Source organism: Dasypus novemcinctus, chromosome 1 (assembly GCF_030445035.2).
Source record: "Dasypus novemcinctus isolate mDasNov1 chromosome 1, mDasNov1.1.hap2, whole genome shotgun sequence".
NCBI classification, from domain to species: Eukaryota; Metazoa; Chordata; class Mammalia; order Cingulata; family Dasypodidae; genus Dasypus; species Dasypus novemcinctus.
Window position 1 is genome coordinate 192,248,387 of NC_080673.1, and position 6,889 is coordinate 192,255,275.

At 36.8% G+C, this 6,889-nt stretch overlaps 1 pseudogene; it reads right to left on the reverse strand.

Annotated features, from left to right (window-relative positions):
* Window positions 1-833: 833 nt before the first annotated feature.
* Window positions 834-1,342, reverse strand: LOC101423277 (cofilin-1 pseudogene; annotated as a pseudogene).
* Between the last annotated feature and the right edge of the window lie 5,547 nt (window positions 1,343-6,889).

A 6,889-nucleotide genomic window follows, 5' to 3' on the forward strand; every position in this document is an offset into this window, starting at 1 on the left:
CAAATGAGATGTGGAGGCAAATTAACGCCAAGGAGTCAATTGGAGAAACTAAAGAGTAACACAGGTGTCAAAATACGGACACATCACGGGAAAAGTATGCAAGACTCCTGCCAAGGTTCTATCTTAATTAAGCATACTGGTCCTTTGGCTGCGGGATAAGTGGAGTGAGGGGAAAGGCAATGCCACTGGATTAAAGCTGGAGTGTCCCTTTTCACAGAGTACGTTGGGAATGGGGTGAGGGAAGGGGAATGCAAATTCCAAGAGCAAAGATTCAAGGTTGGTTGGGTCAGAGGGGCTATGTCGGTGGGTGATAAAGAATGAACTTTTTTTTCCTCCATTCATCAACCTTTTTGTTAGTTTTTAATTGAGGATTCCTTTATAGTCCTGGGTCCACCAAGCAGCCAGGACCAGGGGAAAGGGGGAAGTAGACCGGTGGGGGCAGGACAGAGTCAATTCCACAACATTCCTTTTATACACAAAACTAAACAGACAAGCACAGAAGTCACTATTGCTGTTAGAAGCTGGCAGCGTGGGAAGGGGTAGGAAGGAAGAGATGGGAACAGGGGGTGCCAGTCATTAAAAAAATACAGGCCGTCCCAAACTGGGGTGCCTGGAGGGTGAGGGGGGACTTGTTCTGCTTCAACCCAAGAGGAATCAGAAGATCAAAAGCAGTTTGGGGAAGCTAGAACCATCAGGGGTGGAGGGAGAAGGAAGGTTGTGTGTGCGTGGCGGGGCACTGTTGGGCAGCTGGGGTGAAGCGATTGCCCTCTACCTGCTGGGATCTCCCCAGCCCCTCCAGTCTGGCAGGAAGGGGGCAGCCCGCAACCCCATGGTCAGATCTGGGGCTGCGGGAGGCTCACAAAGGCTTGCCCCAGGGAGATGATAGTGCTGCCCCCCAGCTTCTCTGCCAGGGTGCAGCAGTCCTTGTAGCAGTTTGCCTGTAATTCATGCTTGATTCCTGACACTTTCTGCTTGATGGCGTCCTTGGAGCTAGCACAGATCATTTTGCTCTTGAGGGGTGTTCACTCAAGCGCCCAGAAAATAAACACCGGGTCCTCCTTCTTGCTCTCCTCGGTCTCATAGGTCGCGTCATGGAGGGCATAGCGGCAGTCTTGTCCGGAGGCAGCATCTTGACAATAGGGGTAGTCGCCAGAGTGGCCCGCAACACCTACTGGGACCTCCTTGCCCTTTTCCAGGATGATGTTCTTTTTGTCCTCGCTGCAACAGAAAAAGAACAGCCTTCTTGCGCCTCCTCACCTCCCCTGGGGTTGACGACTGACGCACCTTCATGTCGTCCGACACCTTGATGACGCCATCAGAGACAGCCACACCGGAAGCCATGTTTCTGCGGGAGAACCAGAGAAAGGAGAGCGGTGGCAGTAGCTGCTAGAAGCAGACTCATGAATAGTAAGCTTTAATACAGAGAGTATAGGCCTTGAAAGATAGTAGGAAGATCCTTGTTAAAATAGATTTGATGTAGTTTATAAGCAAAAAACAGATGAAAAAAATATTCATTCACGTGTTGGTTGAATAAACCTAAATTGAGTGTTAAATGCTAGAAAATCTGAGATCAAAACACCACTTTTTTTTCCTGTGGGAATTCAATGTATAGTTGAGGAGCCATATATAAAAATTGTAGTGTGATGTGTGCAATGATAGAAGATTCTTGAAGCATCCAGGGAAGCATCCAGCATTGTAGGAAAAAGTTATAGGTACTGAGTCTTGAAAGATGTCTAAGAGTTAGCAGTGGGATGAAAATGAGGAGGTTGCCTACCGTGAAAAGGAGTAACAACAGAAGGACCATGCATGATAAAGCTTGAGATAGTCAAATAGAAAGTCAGCACCCTAGAGAGGATGAGGATGCAAATATGCAAACCATCAGGGTTGGTAAAGTTGCTATTAAAAAAATCACCCCCGCCCCCCCAAAAAAAACAAGTTACAGTCAGAAAGGATGAGCACTGCAGGTTCTTGTGGGCCCCAAATCTACATAGACATTTGTTTAAGAAATACTAAGTTTTGAAAAATGGACAATTAAAAAAAAAAACCTGCTTATTAATATGCAACTCTGTTACCCCAAATCAGCTGATGCCATTGGAACGGGATACTATTAGCTTAGGTCCAGATTGTGAAAAATCAGAGGAGAAGAAACCAAAGAATATCAGGTTTCAATCTATATGGAGATAGGAGAACCAATTTTGTATTTTTAATTTTGGGGATTCTGGACATTTCAATGTCCCAAATACATTTCCTCTATGTAATATTAGGAATTCCACTATCAAACTTTAGAGTAGAAATATCTTCAAGGAAATAAAACATGATCCATTAATTTTAAACTTGGCTTCAATAAAAAAAAATCAGAGAAAATTTTGAATGTGTAGTTCCTGTGAGCCCTTCTTGAAGAAACTACTGAAATATGAATTTTAGACAACAAAGAGGTGATGACTGGAGAATTTATAGCAAAGAAATAGTCAATAGTTCACTTACTTAGAAATAGAATGAAGACTAAAACAAATATGAGAATTTTAATTACAGAACAGAATATAAATGCTGTAAATTGTAAATGTTCACAATGTAGAAATTACTATAGTTGGGAGAAAAGGGTGAAGGTAATGTAGGTATACTTATTTTCTTATCCTTTTATAACCAGGAGTAAAAAGATATCATTTCAAGATAATAACTCACAGAAACATACAATCAACTAAAATTGAAGGGTTAGGCTAGGGGAAGATGTGGTATATCTCAATTTTGTCATTGCTTATAAAATTTCTTTTGACACTGTACAATGAAGGATAGGCTTAAGTATATTATTTCTTCATGATTATAATGAAATTACCTAGAAAAAATATAGAAACTTTCCAAATGACTGGAAGAAACACAACAAAGAAAGCATAGACTATGTAGTGAAAGATTTTTAAAAAGGAAAGAAAATCTATAAAATGGAAAACCTAACCAGATGTCAGCATTAAGACTAAACATATCTAACATGTCAGTAGCTAAATGAGCTTAATGTCATAATTTTTAAATATGGCTGGATTATAAAGCAAAACTAAGTTATATGCTGAAGAAAGAGATACATATAGAATAAAGAAAAGTTGAAAAGAAATACATTGAAAAAGGCACACCAGGGAAATACAAGTTAAAGAAAATAAGTATGAGAACATATATGTCAACTGGATGAACCTCAGAGACCATAACATTGGGTGAAATAAGCCATACACAAAATGTCAAATATTATATGATCTCTATGATATTAAATAATTAGAAAAAGGAAACTTATAGACTCAGAACCTAGAATACAGGATACCAGGGGCTGGGGAGGGATAGGGAATGGGAGTTAATGCTTAATTGGCACTGAGTTTCTGTTTGGGGTGTTGGAAGAGCTTTGGTAATGAATGGTGGTGATGGTAGTACAGCATTGTGAATGTAATTAACACCATTGAACTAGATAAATGTGGTTAAGTGGGAAACTAGGTTGTATATAAGCTACTAGAATAAAAATTTTTGAAACAAACAAATGTAGACCTGTGAAACACAAAGTGACCTCTAATGTAAACTTAATAATATAATTTTAAAAATTTTTCATCAATCATCACAAAGGTAACACACTAAGGCAATGTGCTCATAATAAGGAAAACTGCATGTGTGTATGGGGGGAAGGGATTGGTATATGGGAATTCTGTATTCTCTACATGTTTTTTTTTTTTTTTAACCTATAACTTTTCTAGTAAAACAAATGAATTCCTGTCTTTGTATGAGACAAAGTTGAAACCAAAGCTAAAAAGCACTAACTAAAACAAAGAAGTGCACTTTACAACTTTAAAGAGTGATGTGGGCTATGGGTAGGAGGCTCTTTGTGACTTAATAGATAACCTAAACTGTCTGTGACTTGTGGGTGTGGGACGATAAGAGGCTGCAGTCCTGCCCTTGGTAACCATGGCAGTGACTCCAGCCCCAGGAAACCGGTTTAACAATGCAAAGTCTATAAACTTTAAATATTCAGAAAAATGCAGACCAAATGGACTAGAGGCTTATCTGGAATGTGTGAAGTCTACGCTGGGGGCTTATCTAAGATGTGGAAGATATATATGCTAATTTAAGCCTATTGAGAACTGAAACAAAAGGACCATTTAACCTTTTCTCTCCGTATAAAAGAAACTCAAAAGTCTTGTTGGGGGCTGGGGTTTGCAACAGGAAGCTCCCGAGTTCGGCTGGCCTTCAATAAACCATTTTTCCTTCTCAAAATCATTCCTGAGTCCTGGCCTCTCTATACGCGAATAATTGAACCTCTATCAAAATTCTACAACAAGAGTACCACATTTAAGAGCTAATAAATATGAATCTATTTGAAATAAATAATATGACATACCCATACATTTAAAAAATAAAAATACTATGAGGGGGAAGTGGACTTGGCCCAATGGATAGGGCGTCTGCCTACCATATAGGAGGTCCATGATTCAAACAAACCCTGGGCCTCCTTCACCCATGTGGAGCTGACCCATGTGCAGTACTGATGTGTGCAAGAAGTGCCGTGCCTCGCAGGGGTGACCCGGCATAGGGGAGCCACACGTGCAAGGAGTGTGTGCCATAAGGAGAGCTGCCCAGTGCGAAAGAAAAGTGCAGCCTGCCCAAGAATGGCACCGTACACACAGAGAGCTGACACAACAAGATGACACAACAGAAAGAAACACAGATTCCTGGTGCCGCTGATAAGGATAGAAGTGGTCACAGAAGAACACACGGCGAATGGACACAGAGAGCAGACAACTGGGGGGAGGGAAGGGGAGAGAAATAAATAAAAAATAAATCTTTAAAAAAAATACTAAGAGAAATAAATAGAAACATAATTGTAATAGAAAATTTTAATTAAACTCTTTTAATACATGACAGACCAGGTAGATTAAGTAAGGACATTGAATGCCTGAAAGAACATAATAAATGATAAAACTCTAATAAAAGTATGCATTGTAGAACTATCCTGAAATAATTTTCTTTCATTGCTTTTAGAATATTTGCATAAACTAAGAAAATATTAAGTTACACTGAAAATCTCAGCAAAGTCTAAAAAGTAGAAATAATACAGATAGCATTCTAATTACAGTGCAACAAAACTATAAAGTAAAATGAAGTAGAAAAAAATCAAAGATTTTATTATGGTGATGATTTTAAAATTCACTCAAACATTTCTGAGTCAAAGAACAAAAAAAACTTAAAATAATGATATTGAAAGTATTATAAATCATAACTATCGAATAAATCTAAAGCTGCTCTTAGCTAAAATATGAAAGTCTTAAACACATATTAATAAATTAGAAAAAATAAAAAATTCATACATATAGCTTCCAAATGAAGAAATTGGAAAGAGAAAAATAAAATAGATCTAAGGCAAAAGAAAGGATAAATAAAGATAATGTATTAATAAGAAATTAATGATGGTTGAGCTAATAAATATAGGATACCAATTTTTTGAAAAAGGGAAGCACAATAAATAAATTCAGAAAAAACAGAAATAGCAAACATACAAATCAAATCATTCTAGGGGAAATGACTAAAAACAGAGGAAATGGGAAGACTTATGAGACTACTTTGCTTAGCAATATGCAAGTAAGTTTGAAAATGTGAAGGAAATGAATGAGTATAATGAATGATTATCTGGAAAAGCTTAAGTTACTAAAATTGACTCCAGAAAAAATAGAAAATCTAAAAACACCAAACACTATAAAATGCAAGTATGCAGAGGTAAAAACACAATCACGCACACATATAAGAGCAGCAATGGATTCTAGTTTTATTGTTCTTGAGGCTAACACAATTGTGTCACCCTTTTTATTAAAAATACATTTTTTGAAACAACGAATGTAGTAAAGTAAATGTATATTTGGAATGAGTAAAGAAAAAAGAATAAATTACAAACACAACACTTAATCCAAATGCAAATATTAGAAAATCCAGGTAAATAACTAGTACTGTCATTAATGAACACATCTGTAATACGTATTTTCTTACAGATCTTGGCTGCATATTCTGTCGTGTCTTCACGAAACAATTATTTTAAAGGTTCATTTTCTATAGGAAGATGAAAGAATTTGTTCTTTACCAATATTGATCAAGCTTTTTAAAAATTTTTGATAATTTAGAGAAGTCTCTATAAGAGTCACAACTCATTACTGGAAATACAAAAACATTTTAGAATTGTTAGCAAATTTTGGAAAACCAAGTTTCTTTCATATATTTTCAGGTATTTAAGATTTTGTGTGTGTGTGCAGTGACTAAATCTTAAATACTTCTTGAATTGATGTTACTCATTAACTAGAACAATTCAAATGTATTTTTAAATTGCTGCTCTGTTGTATCAAGCCGCATAATTGTGTAATCAAATTGCTTGTAAGCTACATGCATTGACATATAGATAAATATGTGTGCCTTTGTCACCGAATACTTGCTTATTCAGACTCTTCCAGGATTTTGGCAGAAGTTTAGCATGTCAGTTGTCTAGAACCTCCTGACTTTGCTATGATACAATCCAATATATAGGAATACAAAACAAAAAATTAAATTTCATACTGCTACTAAGTCTACATGAGGATTCTGATAAATGATATTTGCAGTTTGATATTTTTAAAAATATGGTACTTTTAGAAAAGTGCTGCATTGTCAGTATTTTTCTTCTAGGTGAAATCTTCTATTTTGATTATGTATTAATGGGAAACAATCCCTTTGTTTGTAATCTACATATGTGATATTTGGAAGACTTTTCCATAGATTGTCTTCTGGCTCCATATATTTCAAACTTTTTTTCTTCTTTATCCCAAATACTTCCAGAGCTAAGCACCATAGGGCAAGTTCAGTACAGCTTCTGACCCTACACTTTAATGTCATGATGTCTAGT